The following is a 20,566-nucleotide window of genomic DNA, read 5'->3' on the forward strand; positions in this document are numbered from 1 at the left end:
AGGTGATAACGGTGGTGGTGACAATGATGGTATGGTCGTGGTTGTGGAGGGGGAGGATGGTGTGTGATGGGTTTTGAGCATTACAGCAATCCTATGGTGCACATGCAAACCCTAAAGCTTTGGATCTAAGTTTCTATAATTGTACATGCAAATCATCCAAAGCTTGTAAACCCTAATACTAGCATACAAAAAATCGAAAAACATAACTAAAGTAGGGTTATGAAATTACCTTCCAATTATAGCTTGAAGATCTTGGACTTTGAGAACCTAGCACCTCAAATGCGATGCCTCTAATGAATCACAAACACCAAAGCAAGTTGGAGAATAACAGAGAGAGAGGGGAAGGCTAAAATCGGCTCTTGAACTCTTCTTAGGGTTGTGGTATCCGATTTATGAAGCCCTGGGGTCCTTTATATCGGTGAGCTGCTAGGGTTTCAGTCAAAACCCTAATTGGATAGCTTAGGCCTTAAGCAGTCCAAAGGAACCTTCCAGAATAAGGCCTTGGACGAATTCAAGGTGGGCTTCCCTCCTTGATTTCGTCCACCCCCTTCTAATGGATCCTCAGCCCAAAATCCAATTATCTTATAATTGCAATTCCAGTCCCCTAGGTTCAATTAATATCTTTTGATCACAAAATTAATTTCTTAATTAATTCTTGACCAATATTAATTAACCAATATGATTTCTCTGGTGAAGGCAACCCAAAAGGACCATGCTACAACCGGGTCAAGTACATACCAAATATAGTTATGGGCTTAGACACCTAATCCAACAGTCTCCCACTTGGATAAGTCTAATAACTATAGATGCAAGTACGACTTCGAAATCCGATTAACAATCGTAGCTCTCAAAAGCCGATGTCGAACTCTGACACGTCCTTTAGATAAGGGATCGTATAGTCCTCCGTTCTCAAGATATCGTGCGGACAATAACATGGAACATAGTCATACTTATTTTCCAGCAGTTTGTTTCTCGATATTTGATTCGTCTGACATAGAACTCAATTGAACACATCAATTTTGTCTTGACCGGGCCCGACACATAAGTCAAACCAAATCATCGAGGGGCCCAAGATATCTCTTTTACCCTCGTAGGATAAAAGGAACAGATAAACTTCGACTTATATGCATTTACTATTTACTCATCAAATCATACACAACAATGTGTTTTATAACATCAAGCTACTGATGCGTTTACGCATTATCAATGCACAACTAACTCGCAAACAATAAACCATATATCTAGGTTTAAAGACTATATGATATTATCGTCTCACAATCACTCGTGATATATTCCATGAAGGGATTCAAGTGAGCGCGGGTTTAATCCAATACTCAAATCTTAATTCAAGAGCACTCATGAACGTTGCAGCAAACCTTTGCTATGTATAAACACTTAGACAATCTACAAGCCAATTCATGACAGTCTTCTTTCATACCTACTTCCAAAGTATGAACGACTGTGGATAGTTTAAATAATCTTATTATTTAGGAAGTCAAAACATGCAAAATGAAACAATAGTAAATAATTGACATAAGACAGTAACATTACTTATAAATAATACTCCTTTATTTAATCATCAAAATGTTAATTACAATTTATCTATTACAAGTTTCTATGGCTATTTAATCACTAAAACTAATATCATCCTTCATCCCAATGCTCCCAGCGTGCTGTAAGTGCTTAACCCTACTCAGTTCCTTCGTAAGGGGATCTGCTGGGTTATCCTCTGACTATACCCTCTTCACCATGAGGAGTCCCTTTTCTACCTGATGTCTAATGAAATGATATTTTTTGTCGATATACCTGGATCTGCCATGATCCCTCGGTTCCTTGGTTAAGGCAACCGCACCTTCCTTATCGTAGAAAATCTCCATAGGCTCCTTTATGGCTGGTACAACTCCAAGGTCTCCGATGAAGTTCTTCAACCATATTGCCTCCTTTGACGTTTCGCTCGCTGCTATGTATTCTGATTCGCACGTTGAATCAGCTACGGTCTTTTGCTTGGAACTTTTCCAAGTCACTGCTCCTCCATTCAGGGTAAAGACCCAGCCTGACTGAGAGTGGAAGTTGTCTCGGTCGGTCTAAAAACTGGCGTCAATATACCCTCTTACCCTTAAGTCATCACTCCCACCGAGGATAAGAAACCATTCCTTAGTCCTCCGAAGGTACTTAAGAATATTCTTTACTGCGGTCCAATGTGCTCTACCAGGGTTCCCTTGATATCTGCTGACCATGCTCAAAGCGAAGTCCACATTAGAGCGAGTACAAGTCATAGCATACATGATTGATCCAACTGCGAAAGCATAAGGTACTCGACTCATCTCTGCTATCTCGGCTTCGGTACTCGGGCTTTGAGTCTTACTCAACTTGGTATTGCTTTGGATTGGTAACTCCCCTTTCTTGGAATTTTCTATACTAAAACGCTTTAGTACTTTATCTAAGTAAGTACTTTGACTAAGTCCTATTAGTCTTTTACTCCTGTTTCTCACTATCCTTATCCCAAGAATATAAGCAGCTTCTTCGAGGTCCTTCATAGCGAAGCACTTCCCAACCCAGGACTTAACTTCCTGCAGGGTTGGGACGTCGTTTCCTACGAGCAGTATGTCATCGACATACCAAAAGAGAGAGCTAACTATACTCCCACTGGCTTTGACATATACACATGACTCATCCTCGCTTCGCAAGAAACCAAACTCTTTGACTTTCACATCGAAACAAAGATTCCATCTGCGAGATGCTTGTTTTAATACATAGATGGATTTCTCAAGCTTACACACTCTATTAAGGTGTTTTGCATCGACAAAACCCTCTGGCTGACTCATGTAAACATCTTCAGCCAACTTCCCATTAAGGAAAGCAGTTTTGACATCCATCTGCCATATTTCATAATCATGAAACACAGATATGGCTAGCATAACCCTTATAGACTTTATCTTCGCTACAGGTGAGAAGGTCTCATCATAGTCAACTCCGGGAGTTTGAGTAAAGCCCTTCACAACCAATTGCGCCTTATAAGTGTGTACTTTCCCATCCATGTCGGTCTTCTTCTTGAAGATCTATTTGCACCCGACCGTCTTACGACCCGGTACATTGTCAACCAAGTTCCAAACTTGATTGTCATACATTGACTGAATCTCGTTGTCCATAGCCTCTTTCCACTTCGAAGACTTCGGGCCTGCCATGGCTTCCTTGTAGCTATTAGGTTAATCCAAATTTACTAGTGTACTATCACTAATAAACGTATCACCCTTACTTGTTATATGAAAACCATACAACACAGGTGGAACACTAACTCTACTGGAACGTCTAAGAGGTAGGGACTCGTCAATCGGTTCAACAGGAGTTTCCTCCATGGGTTGAACACCAGCGTTAGAGGTTTCTCCATCGCTTGATTCTTGAGGCTCTTCAAGATCAATTTGCCTCCCACTGTCCTCTTCGCTTATGAGTTCTCGCTCTCGGAAAACCCCTCTCCTCGCAACAAAGACAACATTGTCACTCGGTCTATAGAAGAGATAACCAAAGGAATTCTGCAGATAGCCGATGAAAATACACCGCTCACTACGAGGTTCGAGCTTTTCGTGAGTCTCTCGTCTTACGAAAGCCTCACAACCCCAAACCTTGATATGTGCCAACGAGGGAACTTTCCCTGTCCACATTTCGTGAGGTGTTTTGGCAACCTTCTTAGTCGGGACTAGATTAAAGATATGGGTGGCAGTCTCTAAGGCATACCCCCAAAATGAGATAGGTAACGAAGCACGACTCATCATGGAATGAACCATATCCAACAAGGTTCGATTGCGCCTCTCAGCCACACTATTCAACTGCGGTGTCGTAGGTGGCGTCAATTGCGAAACAATTCCGCATTTCTTGAGGTAATCATGGAATTCAAGACTAAGGTACTCACCTCCTCGATCGTATCGGAGCATCTTAATTTTTCTACCCAGCTGATTCTCCACTTCCTGCTTAAACTCTTTGAAATTTTCAAAGGTTTCTGACTTGTGCTTGATTAAGTAGCTATACCCCTATCTACTATAATCGTCGGTAAAAGTCACATAGAAGCGGCTTGCATCCCTTGTGGTCGATCTAAAGGGCCCACATACATCGATATGTATATGATCCAATAAACCCTCACCCCTTTCACAAGTGCCAGTGAAGGGTGACTTGGTCATCTTTCCAAGTAAACAATACGCGCACACGTCATCGTCCCTAAGGTCGAATGACTCTAACACTCCATCCTTTTGGAGTTGGGCTATGCGCTTCTTGTTGACATGTCCAAGACGACAATGCTACAAGCATGCTTTATTCAAACTATTGGAAGAATCGATATGCAACACATCATTTCATACGTTGTCTACAACCATCACAGTTTCATATATACCATTACAAGGAAATGCTTCAAAATAGAAAGAACCATTCAAGAAAGCATTAATAGAACCCTTTTCATCATCAAACAAAAATCTAAAACCTTGTTTATACAAACCATGAAAAGAAATAATGTTTCGTGTCATTTCTGACGAGTAACAGCAATTATTCAAATCTAAACCTAACCCACTACTAAGTACTAAAGAGTAAACTCCAATCTTGGTGACAGGCGACGCTTTCCTATTCCCCATGATCAAGTTTATATTCCCATGCTCCACATCCCTACTTCTTCTTAGACCCTGCAAATCAGAACAAATGTGAAAACCACATCCTATATCGAGGACTCAAGACATAACATGTGATGAGTTAATAGATTGAATAGTATAAATACCTGCGAATGATGGCTTTATCTTCCCATCCTTGATATCTTGCAAGTACTTCGGGCAGCTTCGTTTCCAATGCCCTTTTCTCATGGTAGTAGTAGCACTCTGCATCCTTTGGGTTGGAGGAGGGTGCAGCGGGACCAGCCTTGGTTCCACTAGAAGAGGTGCCATCGTGGGACTTTCCCTTGTGGCTCTTAGAAGGAGCCTTCCTCTTCTTGCCCTTTCCTTGCCCAATTGCCAAGACGGGGGCGGTAGTAGGAGTTGATGCAACGGATTTGTCTTTCAGACCACTCTCAGCAGTCCTTAGTAGGCCTTGAAGCTTGCTTAGAGTGACCTCATCCTTGTTCATGTGGTAGGTCATGCAGAACTGGTTGTAGCAAGGATGTAAGGAGTGTAGAATGATATCTATGGTCAGCTCCTCATCGAAGTTAACATTTAACTTCAGCAAACGGTCCACATACCTCTGCATTTTCTGCAGGTGGGCCGTGATGAACTCTCCATCCTTCATCTTGTTAGTGATCATCGCACCAATGATCTCGTACCTTTCCTGCCTCACGCTTTTATGGTACTTATCCATCAAATCTTGATGCATCTCGTAGGGGTAGTAGTCCTCGTAGGACTTTTAGAGTTCTGCGGTCATGGTCACGAGCATGATGCAATGGACTTTCGTAGCATCTCGCTCGCGAGCCTCGTAGGCAACGATCTTTTTGGGAGTAGCAGTGTTGACATTCACCTCTTTCAGCTCCTTATCGAGAACATACTCCTTGTCCTCGTAACGGGTGACCATTCAGATATTGCAGATCCAATCATTGAAGTTGGACCCATCAAAGATCACCCTCCCACACAAATTCATGAGTGAGAACGAGCCGGAAGGGGTCGAGCCTGAAGCGTTGTTGTTCTTCGAAGTAGACATCTGAAATAGAAAAGAGACAAAGTTTGATTAGATAAGAATCCCCAATTAAACACCCAAATGAGAAATTAGGGCTAGGATCCAATAACATTATTTACAATTTAGAAGAGGAATGTCGTAATCTAAACTGCAAATAATTTGAAGGTAAGTAAATGACGATTCACTAATTTCCACCATGAAAAACGAAAAAGAATTAAGTTTTAAATGTATTGAAACTCCTAGATCTTTTGAGATTCATTGAACTTTTCAATGGCATGTTTAAATCTCGATATGCCCTTCAAGTTTGTGACTGGGATACCGAGGATCACAAACAAGGTGTGAATAACCATGCAAATATACTTGGTACCCTCGATGTCATTTACCACCTAATCAATGTGCTTGTTAACCACACGCGCTCCATTGATCTATGATAAACACAGAGTCACCCTTTGCCACCATTGCTAGTCCATATTAGTGTGTCGGTTATCCACGCACACTCCATTAACGACTTGGCAGGGTGCAAAGTGTAATTTCATGGAATAGCATCATTTCATATTTTTTCCTAAAGTGACTAAGATTGGGAATTTTATAAAAAAACATTTAGTTACTTTATTAATCATTATACTTTTAATGAGGAATTAGTTGCCCTATCCTACCCGTTCGGCTAACGACCCTACACCAATCAAGGAAGCGGTGGGTGAGAGTGGACACCCATTAAGCTGCCATTTTATAGGCAGCAACCTTATACCCCCCCTTATAGACCGACTTCGTGAATGAGGCCTACTAACGATAAAACTAGCTTAATCTTATACATATATATTATTAATATTATAATAGTATAAGGGTTGAATTTTAAACTTGTAAAATTCTAGGGTTTAGAATTTAAATATTTCAAAATTAAACTTTTAATCAAAAATTTAAATTCCAAAACTTGAGGGCAAGTTTTGAAACTTTTCAAAACTTTCTAGATCAAACTGAAAATAATTTAATTAAACAATTAATTAGTGATTATCTAAATTTGACCTAATCCAATTTTATGGCAAGATAATTCAATCAAATAATTCAAATAATTAATATTAATATATAAGACAATAATTATCTAATTAATTGACAATTGTCTTCTATTTTGATAAGGATAATCATATCTATTTAATAAAAATCGGATTTTATTAATCAAAAATATTTTTGGTAACTATCCCAATCAAAAATAGGCCAAAATCTCGAAAGATCTGCTCTCTGACTCTCCGACTCGCCGAGTCACTAACTGGACTCGTCGAGTTCAGCTGTCAGAGGGCAAAAAATTCGATTTTGCAAGCAATGAATGATCAAAAAAGGCATCAAATACAATAGAAAAGATCCTAGGCTCTGATACCACTGATGGGTTTTGAGCATTACATCAATCCTATGGTGCACATGGAAACCCTAAAGCTTTGGATCTAGGTTTCTCTAATTGTACATGAAAATCATCCAAAGCTTGTAAACCCTAATACTAGCATACAAAAAATCGAAAAACACAACTAAACTAAGGTATTGAAATTACCTTCCAATTGTAGCTTGAAGATCTTGGACTTTGAGAACCTAACACCTCAAATGCGATGCCTTTAATGAATCACAAACACCAAAGCAAGTTCGAGAATAATAGAGAGAGAGAGGGGAAGGCTAAAAATCGGCTCTTGAACTCTTCTTAGGGTTGTGGTAGCCGATTTATGAAGCCCTGGGGTCCTTTATATAGGTGAGCTGCTAGGGTTTCAGTCAAAACCCTAATTGGATAGCTTAGGGCTTAAGCAGTCCAAAGGAACCTTCCAGAATAAGGCCTTGGACGAATTCAAGGTAGGCTTCCCTCCTTGATTTCGTCCACCCCCTTCTAATGGATCCTCAGCCCAAAATCCAATTATCTTATAATTGCAATTCCAGTCCCCTAGGTTCAATTAATATCTTTTGATCACAAAATTAATTTCTTAATTAATTCTTGACCAGTATTAATTGACCAATATGATTTCTATTTTAATATATTATTCAAATAATATATTAATAAACCATAATAACCTCTTTCTCCATTAATCATCCAGTCAAGTTGCTCTGGTGAAGGCAACCCAAAAGGACCATGCTACAACTGGGTCACGTACATACCAAATATAATTATGGGCTTAGACACCTAATCCAACAGTGTGGAGGTAACGGTGGTGGAGGTGGCGAGTGATAGTGACGGTGGTGGTGATGGGTGGTTGTGACAGTGGTGGGTGGTGGCGGATGTGGTGGTAGCGAGTGGTCACGACGGTGATGTGTGGTGGTGGTGATGAGTGGTGGTGGTGATAAGTGGTGGTGGAGGTGACGGTGCTAGTGGGTGGAGGGTGGTAGTAGCGAAGGTACCGGTGGTGTTGATGGTGGGTGGCAGTGGAGGTGGTTGTGGTGGTGGTGTGTAGCGGTGGTGGTGGGTGGTGGATGATGGTGGGGGTTGCGATGGTGGTGGCGACAGATGGCTTTCATATGTAGTGTTAAAAGTAAAATGGGTAATATGTTAACATTCAACATTCTCATTTGAATGGAATTTTAATTCCTTAACTTTTTGGATGGAATTTATTTTCCCTCATTGGAAGGAAAATTTGCTCATTTAGGAATGAAATTCCTTTTGAAAGCTTGAACCAAACAAAGGAAAGTGATGGAATTAGATTCAAATTCCTTCTAATTCCAATGGATTACAGTGAACCAAACGACACCTAAGTTTTTTATTTTTTTCACCATATACTATCATACGTTCATGTTAAATACTTTTATAACAGAAAGTTATAATGTTAAATCTGCTATTGGGACCATTTCTATCAAATAATTTTATTTAAATTTGATTGGATATACTACATGCATACAATGGTAATGTACTTTAAATTAGTGGCTATTAATGCATTTGTATAAGAATAAAATAAATCCATATGTACAAGTGAAAATCAATTCTATCAATGTAGTAAGATTGTGAAAGAATGGTATTAAAATGAAAATATAATTCACATGTGAGCCTTTTTGCTATTTTTTCATTGGTATAATAGAAGACACCCTAGGATTATAGTGAATCAAGAAAGCTTAAAATGGTCATTTACTCATATTTGATGTAATCATGTAACTATAGGCTATAGCTATAATAACAAGTCTTTTAGGGGTATACCTGTCTGATAAAATAATAAATCTTTGGTTTGCTGGAATTTCAAGAGCTTCTTGAAGTAGCAATTTTCCGGCTTCAATCATGGTTGATTCACCCCCAATTTACCTGCAATTAACACTTAAATTGTTTCACAAGATAAGAGACAATTTGAATGCTATTGATTTGAAATTTGATTATTATAAAGATAAAGAATCAATTCATAGAACATTAGGAAATAAATATAAATATGAATGTTTGATTACTCTATGGACATACAGACAAAAGAACAAATCCCAACAATTTAATACTTATGAAGGATCCATGGAAATGTTCAAACTTAAACTACTATCAATGAAGTTAAGGGAGCTCAAATAAAACAGAAAGTTGATATAATTGATTTCAAATAGTGCATCCAAGCACCCCTGATTCGTTTATGTTTTTAGTAATTCAATATTGATCGAATCAAGCCAAGTATTCATTTGTTTAATTGTATTTAAATCCAATCAAATGATACAGAATTGAAGAATAGGATAATGATGTAATGTTAGAAAAATGTTTTTAGCACCGACCTCGAAGAAGCTTTGCCAAATGAAATCAAGAATCAGATTGTGATCGACTAGAAACAAGTAAGCAATACTAGGGTTTCCATAATAATTAACCTTCGTCTAACACCCAACACCACCACAAACCCATCACCACCTATTCAAAACCGCCGCCAATGATCGCTCCCGTCACACCTTGCCGGGAAACAAGCCATCGTGAACCAGAATAAGGAACGAGCATAGAGTTTTCTCGGTTGCGCTTTCTTACTCTTTCACTCATGTTGATTCAAGATGAGTGGAGAGGGAAACAACATATGCTATGATCTTTTACCAACCATCAATTGAAGAACGGTGGTGTGATTTTGTCCTTGCGGGTGACTACCTGCGTATTACAAGAAGAGAAGAAAGAAAGGACTTTTTCTAATTTAACATTTTGGGGAGAAGAAAACAAGAAGTAAACAAGACCGATTCACTTTTTTTATTCATTTTGGTTCATTGTTTTTATTCAGTTTGGTTTTAACATTAAGAATTGTTTTTTATCTATTTGTTACAGTTAAGCAAAACAGACGTCTTAGCTCTTGATAATCAGGTCGTCAAAATCCTATACGTCCTCTTTATTTGCTTTTGAACTTAATTTAAGTAGCTTTATGATGCTATATCATCTTAATAATGTTACTATCATATCATTTCAAAAAAATATGTATATTAAGTAATTATATGAATTTTTATATATATATTTTTTTAAAAACATTAAATATCATAATGTTTAATACAAATTCATTAGTTTTATATTTAATACAAAGATTTATATGGGTTATTTTTTTCAAATATGTTTATTTATGTTGATAAATGGTTATATGTTTATTATGATTTTATTAAACCCATTATGTTTTCATAATTTCAACCAATCATTATATCATTATTATGAAATTACTGACGTAACATATATCATTATTAGCTATTAAAATTTTTATTATCATTTCTCAATAATTAAGTTATAATTTAATTTAAATTATTTTTAAATTTCATACCCATGGTGTCCACGGGTTATAACCTAGTATTAAATATTGAGATCCATTATATATTGGGAAGTTAAAATTTGAGATTTATTAATAAAAAAATCACAAAACATATCATTTGAATAATAGAAACGAAATAAAATTAAAAACCAACACAATTGTATTATGTATATAATATTAAAAAACTTTTATTTATAACATACTAGTTATAACATGTGAAAAGCAGGATGAGAAAGGAAAAAAAATTACAAATAAATCATAAGGTAATGATTCACTAATGATAAGAAAACATTTATTAATTTATAATAGAGAAATTTTATAGGGTTGATGTGTTACAAATTATTTTGGATTTTCTATTATCCAAACATAACTTTCTAATTTTTCTCCTCTTTTTAGCATTAGTATAATCACATTAGTATGATTACATGACTACATAAAAGGTTGATAAATAGATAAAACATATTACATATATAAAATAAAGTAAGAAAATTAATGTATTGGTTAAAATGAATATCATGTGCACTAGATATATGTTGAAATGATATCCATGTTCTTGTTTGGTAAATAATGACCAATAATAAAGTTAAGTTTAAAATAATCATAATAATTTGAAAATAAGGGTTACTGAGAGTTGGTAAGGTGCATCAATCCACAAAATTTGAATTATAATCAAATAGTAGATACATGAATACGTTATTTAAAGGCATATACATGTTAACATATGATAAAATTTATATGTAATTCATATATAATTTTGATGATTAGTTTAAAAATCCATAAAATATATAAAATATGATGAATAAAATTAAATTACATTAAAATAAAAAAATAACCTTAAAATTTTAAACTTAATTATTTTTGTAAGTAATGATATTAACGACATTTGTGGTTTTATGTAGAATACACGATTATCTAAACAATAACGAATGTTGTACATAAAACATAATTCATATATAAGTATAATAATGAATAAATTGTAAACTTATAAAAAATGATTGGCAAAAAATTTAAAATTAAACAGATATTTTAAAATACGATTAAGTAAATATGACATAACAATTTTAAGATATACAATATTATTTAATTTATATTTTTTAGTACTTGTTTAGCAATCGAAATTATGTAAATATCTTTATTATCAGTCATTAAAAAAATTTTAAAAAATATATAAATTATTTTTATATTTATATTAGAACAATAAATAAATATAGATTAATTATGTTACTTAATCATGTGATCTATATAATAATATTAATAATTTATATGGTTAGCATTAAGATGATTATTTTAGTTGCGATTATATTAACAAATAAATATAAAAATATTGATTTGGCTGAAATTTGTATTTAATTTGAAAAAAAAAAAAAAAAAATTTATGTCCGAACAAACCCACCGACGAACTTACCCTTCATCCCCACCTCCTTTACGTCTTTACCTATATCAGTCGAATATTACATCTCCTAATTTTTTGCCCTAGTGATCGACGTTATACAAAATTCTGCCACCAGCGTCCACCTTTGCTCCTTCAAAATTTCTCAAATCAATTGTTATGCCCATTTCGAATATACGTCCAGAGAAAAATTCTTAATTGAATACAAAAGTACATGGATTATAAGCTGATGTTGATCGGTAATAACATATGTCGACCAAAGCAATGGAGTATTTGGATATCACGACAGCAAGATCGAAGGTATAACACAATAAATTGTTTCCGATTATTCGTTATTTTAACACATCATAAATATGTAGATATAAAAACCAACCTGTTTAATTTGCAGGAATCTTGGCTTTGAATTCCGGTAGTTTTGGTTTTTTTCTTAATCTAAAAATATAAAAAGTTAACTTAATTTTAAACAATGTTGACTAATCCTTTAATTCTAACGTAAATTGTTAGGCAATGTATTAAATTCAAAATCAAGATTCTCAATGGTCAAACAGAGATTTCGGTCATTCTTTTTTTAAAAACACGTAATTTTGAGATACGTTTCATTGTTTCCTTCATTCACAATTTCTGTACAATTACAAATCAAAGATTCATATCATTTCCAAAATCGAATTTGTAAATTATGTATAAGTACAATCTCATTCATATGTTATCACATTTTCTTGAAAGAGTTTGTTTGCAGCATTACGTTCGGACTTGGTGCATAGCATGTCCACCATACAAAATTGAAATGTTAATCAACGATTATGATGTTGATTTTGTAATTTTTATTTTGTTTATTTGGTTAATAGATGGTATTAGGATAACTTGGATTGTGTGTGTGTGGTATCAGGCCATTAACTTCAATTATATATGAGGTCTATAACTGTGTATAATGGTTATTCTGTTATAACTTGCTCAAAGTTTTAATCTTTTACCTCTTTTAAATACTCTTTTGGCTTTACGGTGGGAATTTTTATGTGAGAATTAGTTTTTTCGAAGGTGTAAAAAATAACTAAGACCAGGTATCACTTCCAAAATCTTATGAAAAAGAAAAGATTTATTTTGTTGTTAAAAATCCCACATGAAACACAAATTTCTGTTCATAACCTCTGTTTCTACACTTCCTTTAAAGGTGTAAACACTAACCAAGACTAGGTGATACATGGAGATTCAATATTATTAGAGTAAAACTACTTTTTTGGTCTTGCGCTTAGTTGAAATGAATATATTTTTCTTTCTTTTTTGTCCCTCTTTTACTGTTTCATAACGTTTTTGGCCCCATTCTCATGTCTTTCATACGAGTGCATTCTGGCCTTTTCCTTGAGGTTGGAATATGCTCCTTTTTGGTTTATTGTTAAAATAGACATGTCTAAAGTTTTTTCATGTTTCTGTGTTGGCTAAGCTGTAAAAGGAAAGACATAAGGATTAAAAGTGAGGGGCTAACTAAAGGGTATTTTGGTCCTTTTCAAGAATTAAGTAGTAAAATGGGTCTTCATGTTTCATTTAAATTCATTTTTTCTTTCTTCAGGTTTCATTTGTAATAAAATGGGTCTTTTACTGTTTCATAACGTTTTTGGTCCCATTCTCATGCCTTTCACACGAGGGCATTCTTGTCTTTTGCTTGAGGTTGTCAATATGCTCTTTTTTGGTTTATTGTTAAAATAGACATGTCTAATATTTTTTCATGTTTCTGTGTTGGCTAAGCTGGAAAACGAAAGACAAATGGAGTAAAATTGAGGGGCTAACTAAAGGGTATTTTGGTCATTTTCAGGAATTAATCAGTAAAATGGGTCTTTTTCACGATTTCATTTGGAGTAAAATGATATATTAATATACAACTTTTTAAGTAAAATTTAATAACTTCAAACGTGTAAGTTGGTTAATAACAAAGCAAAATAGTATTTGTTTTTTTTGGTTAATATTATAATTTGCAAGTTTATTCAAGCCTTTATGCTTCTGGAGTTTTTTCTTAGGAATAAGAAAAGCAAAAATAGAAGTAATGAGTGGTCATTAGGTATTTTAAAGATAGATGATGTTTTGCTGCAATAATATGAATAAAGGGCAATATGATATTTTTTTGGTTCTTGTTAAAATAGACATGTCTAATATTTTTTCATGGGCAATATGATATTTTTTTGGTTCTTGTTAAAATAGACATGTCTAATATTTTTTCATGTTTCTGCACTTCCTTTAATGGTTTTAACTTACTTTTTCTGCACTCCCTTTTAAGTTTTAATGATTTCAATTCAATTTTTTTTCTTCATGTTTCATTTTTAATACATGGACCTTCACTATTATTAGAGTAAAACTACCTTTTTGGTCTTGTGCTTAGTTGAAATGAATATAGTTTTCTTTCTTTTTGGTCCCTATTTTACTGTTTCATAACGTTTTTGTTTCCATTCTCATGCCTTGCACACGAGGGCATTTTGGTCTTTTCCTTGAGGTTGGCAATATGGTCTTTTTTTGGTTTATTGTTAAAATAGACATTTCTAATCTTTTTTTCATGTTTCTGTGTTGGCTAAGCTGGAAAACGAAAGACAAAATGAGTAGAATTGAGGGGCTAACTAAAGGGTATTTTGGTCCTTTTCAGGAATTAATCAGTAAACTGGCTCTTTTTCACGATTGGACTTGGAGTAAAATATTTGCTCTTTTTTTCGTTTTAGTCGTAACCATCAAAAAACCTTCTTGCTGTGTCTCATGCGATGTACTATGTTTTCTTTGTTAATGTTAGAAATTATCTTGATTTACTTGCATTAAAATACATATAAGGAAAGTCAATTATACTACTAAATCATTGACGTAGACAACTGAAAATCAGGAACAAATTTTTTCCCAACTGTATGATTGTAATCTCTTCCTAAATCGTACAAAATTTTCACAACTTTACATATCAAAATTTCACCATTTACCTTTACAATTGATGCGCCATTAACTTTGTTGATCGAATTTAGAATTTTTGTCAAATCGTTTACTCTCACCATCTACAATCGGCAACCATAGCCACTTCTATTTGGTTGCGTTTTATCTTTATTTCCTCTCAGTTACGGCATCTGATAAAACTCTGGAGTGGTGATTCCTTCGATCGATACAGGGAGTATAGGTAAAATTCTTATGAACAAACTTGGTAATTACATAATTTCATTATAATAATTAACCGAATGCGAAATCACAGAGTGACTGTAATTGTAATTAGTGTTTTGGACAGTTTTACACTTAATTTACTTTTTCTCCCGATTTTGATGTTGGAATCATTGTTGTATTTGTTCAATAACCGGTTTTTCTGTTATAACTTGCTCAAATATTGAATCTTTTACCTATTTTAACTTCTTTTTTTTGACTTTTCAGTAGGAATGTTTTTTTTTTTTTTGAAATCTTCATGCCTGTTTTTAACTCCACTGCTTGAAACTATTAAACTTAAATGTGAAACTGAATATTGCGTAGTATTAACAACATCAACCACAATGGTAGTTTTGTCAATTTGAATGAATGTTTCCAATTCTTTGTCTGATTAATCTCATCCTGCGTCAAAAGAATGCAATAATAAGGCCATTAAATACATCATTCATCAAAAACTTAGATATGAGGTCTAAAACTTTCAAACTAATTTATGTTGTTAAAACTTTGAATCTAATGTAAGTAGAATGTTATGAATGGTCGAGTCGTATAAGTACAATACCTTAGAACTTCATAGCACAACAGCAATTAATCTTTTTTTGTGAAATTGACAATTGTTTCCGTTTTGGTGAATTTGGTCATTTTGACCATTTTTTCCTTTTTGTCATTTACACAACATAAAAATGATCAAAAATGTTATAATGTTATGAAAAACGTATAACAGGAAGTATATTTTTTTGTCATCATCAGTTTATAAATACGTATGTTTTTATTTTATTTGTTTATATATTGAAATAGTTAAGTTATTCATTATAGATTCTTGTCTTTATGTAAAATCATTACTAAAATAACATGTAATGCTCACCTATATATATTAATTTTTTTTCTTTAAAAAATCTGTGTAATACACGGGTCTCACACCTAGTGTGAGTATATGTTTAAGTTTTGAAATTTGAAAATCCTAAATATTAGGCTAAATTGTTTGCAAAATATTAGACCATCTGTTATACCTACCACATACCACATATGTGGTGGATGCCACATCAGCACCACATTCCCCTACCACTAACATGGGATACCTACCACTAAACACAACACTCCACCTTATTTTTTTTAATTAAATTTAATTCAAAAATACATAAAAATTCATATAATTGTTTTTTTAAATACTAATTTTCATTAATTTAAAATACTAAATTAAATTAATTAAAAACTACATTAATTAAAACGAAAAAAAATAAAAATAACTTTAAAACTAAAAATTATATTAACTAAAATAAAAATAACATTAAGAATTAAAAGGCTAAAAATACCAAACTTCTAATTTGTGTTTTTTTAAGCAAGGTTATTCCATTTTGGAGAATTCTTCAATTTTTGCCAAGCTTTGACATGTCTAAAACGTTGATGATTTGTGTTTTCATATTGCTCCATGGCCACATTAACCGGATCGATATCGGCTTCGTGTATGTTATTTACAACAAAGTTGTAAATTCCATTGAACTCAGAACATTTGGGCCTCATATCGCGCCACTTCAAGCATATTTCATCAACATTTCGAATTACACAACCCATTAAACCATGGAAAACACTTTCAACATTTATCCAAAAAGAACCGGAAGTTTTACCAGCGTCGTCTTCCGAAACTGTCACCCATGCTTGTGCTAATTTCACTTCTTTCTCTTCTGACCATTTCTTATTTTTGGGAGGCATAGTTTTTGAAGGATCAAACAACAAAAATGTATCTAAAGGGGAGAAGAATTGTATGAAAGTAAGAAGATGAGTGGTAGTATTTATAGGTGAATGTTGAAGAAATAGAAAAGAAGTCGTTAGGGAGGGGAAGAAAGTGGTCAAACGAGATTTAATGCAAGAAGTGAAACTATTGGCCGTTTGGGTTCGTTGTCGGGAGCATGGAGGGCCACGACCATGACCCACCACGAACCACCGGGGTGGTGTACACGGTCGTGGTTCATGGCCACCTAGACCACGACCCACTTCGTGGTCACCATACCGGTAGGCCTTAATCTAATTAATATGGGTAAATAACAGATTTATTGTATTTGATATACCTTCCAAATTTGTATGACGTGCTAATTGTATAGAAATAAGATTAAGCTTCCAGTTAGAACTTTCAGATTTTGGGTATATACGAATGCAGTTTACGAAGGAAGAATCTTGAAAGTGCTTTAACTACAATTTGTCCTATTTTACACTTTTAGGATACAAAAGGATTGGGTTACAGATAACACTCCTGTTGTCCTAACAATTGTTTATATATATATATATATATATATATATATATATATATATATATATATATATATATATCATATCATATCATATCATACTATCATATCATACTATATTATAAAGGAAGCATTTTTTCTTTCATCACATTCATTTGAAACTCTCATTCATTTTTCTTTCACCACATTCATTTGAAACTCCCATGACTTTTCAATTTCTTTCTAATAATGATTATAAGTTGATTAATAAGATTAAATAAATATCAAACCTAAAGTGTAATCATATATAAACAAAATTTCAATATTAAAAGAATATATTTACTTCGACTTATAAAGTTATGTTTTTTTAACTATTTACATATTATACTTAATTTATTAGTTTTAATATATTGTTGGATGTAAACCATTATCATTTTAAAGCTACAACTTTTGAACAATTTGTATAAAATATTTAAATTATAAACTTAAATATAACATTATGAGACCAACTTAAATATAAATTTTAGTTTAACTTAAACAACCCAAATAATATTTTGTAAATAGTTAAAAGTGATAAATTGTAGTGTCTTTCTAATAATGATTATAATTTGGTTAATAAGGTTAAATAAATATCAAACCTAAAGTGTAATTATAAATAAACTAAATTTCAATACTAAAATAATATCTTTACTTTTACTTATAAAATTATGTCTTTAACTTTTAACATGTTATACTTAATTTATTAGATTTAATATGTTGTTGTATGTAAACCATTATCAATTTAAAGCTAAATGCAAAAACTATATTATAATATCAATTTAACTAAAATATTTTCTAAAGATATTTGTATAATCGTTAAAAGTTTTCAAATAAGTAACTTAAAATAACTTACAATAACAATAGTTAAAAATAACTCTATATAAATGATTATATTGTTACCTTTAAAATCAAAAAAACAATGTATGATGTTTTAAATAATTATAATGATAGAAATTAAAATGTTAAGAAAGTAAATTTTAAAAAATTAATTAACAATAACAAAAACTATAAATATCAATAAGCCATATATTATATTTAATTTTATTCATGAGTAACTCGTGGGTAGAAATCATTCAAACGGTTGAGATTATGCAGTTATAATAGATGAATATATTATCATATAATTCAAAATAATCAACATATTATATCAATTTAGTATACAAATTATTATATCAAATTTAACAACAATGTTATTGTTATATTTAAAAAAAAACATATATTTGTAAAGATTTCAACTATATAGGTGTTTCTGCGCAAAGCGCGGGCATTCGCCTAGTGCATATATATATATATATATATATATATATATATATATATATATATATATATATATATATATATATATATATATATATATATTAGCAGGATACCCGCGCGATTAGGGGTGTTCGTTTGGATGGATCGTTTGATCCAATCCAATCAGGTGAATCCAAATTGATTTCGGTTTTCAAAACGTGAATCTGAACTGTCCAAACGAAATTCAAATCCGATCCGAACCAATCAAATTACAATTCGGTTGGATCGGTTTTTACAACTCGGTTTTAAGAGATGGGACATTTAAAAAATTATATAACATGAATATTAGTGAACTTTAAACAAATATATATTGTTTGGTTGAGAATTAAAATTTATGTACAACTATTAAAAAATGGATTATAATCTAATATTTTATAGATAAAAAAGACTTTTGAATAGCATACATTGACTTATTTTATTGGATAATACTTTGGAAACTATTTAAAAATATAATTTAGCAAATTAACAAATAACTAAAAGATATATATTTGAAACAAATATAGGTACATAAATAAAAAATAAACTCTTATCCGAATATTCAAACCAAATAGTCTAATCCAAATTGTCCGATTGGATAATTCGGTTTTATCCGAATAATGAACAACCCTATGCGCGATGCAGCGGGGCGACGAATAGTTTCATTCTTGAGATTAGCTAATTTTAACCGGAAGATGAATAGTTTGCTTCTACGTATTCGGGTAATCACGACTGCTTGTTTTTGTACCGTTCTTTTTCGATCTGGTGTTTTTTCTTACTCGTCTTTTTTTTTCCGATCCGGTTTCCTTCTGAGGGTCTTTTTCATTCACTTTTTTTGTTTGAATTCAAGTTTTTTCGGTTTGGTATTTGTTTTTTCGTTTCAGTTCTACCTTTATGGATTTTAATGTCCGTGTTTTCGTTTGACCCGAACCTGCTTAATTATATTAGTCAGTTTGCATTAAATGAGACTAAAATTTTATTAACCAAGACATTGAGCTATATGTAACATTATATATGTTGTCATATTACATCAAATTGAAAATTAACATTTCACTTTTAAATGTTTTATGTTATGAAGTTTTAATAGATATTTTGATTAATTTATATAATCCGTTAACATTTAAATAATAAAAATCTAAGCTACAAAAATATTGTATTACAAAATTTAAACTTTTGAATTGGACCTAATATTGGATATGATATGATATTCAACTTATTTTTAATATCGAATTGCAACTGTTATAGATAATTAGAACATATAATTTTCAAAATAAATTTTTTATTTTTAATAAATGGCGTTAGACAATATTAATTTTTTTACCTTTACATCTTATACGTATATACATGGGAAAATGACTTGAGAGGGTAAGTTACTATTTGAAATGTACACATTTAGTCCTTATTCTTTTTTTTTGTAAAATAAGCCATTATACTTTATTAATATGTACACAATAGATCCTTTTGACCGGCTTCTGTGGGTTTTGCTGATGTGGAAGCACACGTGGCACTAACAACAACTGCATACAAATTAATTAGCGTAGTCACTCCTTATAAACGAATGTTAACATCAAAAATCAGGAAGAACCACCTTCAAAGTCGAACACATAGTAGATAAGAGAAGTGGGGAATTCGTAGAAGAAGAAAGAAGATGTCAAGTGGCTCAAGAATCTCCACAGGTTCAAGCAATCAGAGAGTAGATAAGGAAGTCCTCTGTGATTGTGAACTCCCTTCAAGAATTCGTACCTCCAAGACCAAAGATAACCCTGGAAAGAAATTCCGAGTGTGCCCTAACTCATTGGTAAATACCTAAATTGATTTTATTTGTCAAATCGCATCAATTATCTTCTTCTTACCTTCTATGTTGTTGATTTTATTACTACATAAACCAGGGAAAAAGTGTAAATTTTGGGAATGGATTGATGAAGAACCTGAGAATATGAAGCCCGTTACAGAGGATACTCTTTTAGATTTTGCAGATTGTCTTATAAACAGTTTTAGAGAATGTGACATATATTAGAGAAGAAGTGAAACAGTTGAAGGTTATGATTCAGATACTGATTCTGCTGGTCATTGTTAAGGTTATGTTTTGGGGTTGAAGATATGCTTCTGGTGGTTTTAGGGGATTTTGATGTAATAGACTTGTTGTGTAATTCTTGTTTATG

The 20,566-nt window shown here is 32.8% G+C and overlaps 1 long non-coding RNA gene across 1 annotated transcript; it reads left to right on the forward strand.

Annotated features, from left to right (window-relative positions):
• The first annotated feature begins 11,719 nt into the window (after window positions 1–11,719).
• On the forward strand, window positions 11,720–20,566 carry LOC145116767 (uncharacterized). The gene is made up of 4 exons (XR_013712291.1): window positions 11,720–12,021; window positions 12,110–14,857; window positions 19,983–20,202; window positions 20,294–20,566. It is a non-coding gene; the product is annotated as an uncharacterized LOC145116767 (long non-coding RNA).

This window comes from Lactuca virosa, chromosome 5, assembly GCF_052849685.1.
Source record: "Lactuca virosa cultivar CGN04683 chromosome 5, Lactuca_virosa_CGN04683_v6, whole genome shotgun sequence".
Lineage (NCBI taxonomy): Eukaryota > Viridiplantae > Streptophyta > Magnoliopsida > Asterales > Asteraceae > Lactuca > Lactuca virosa.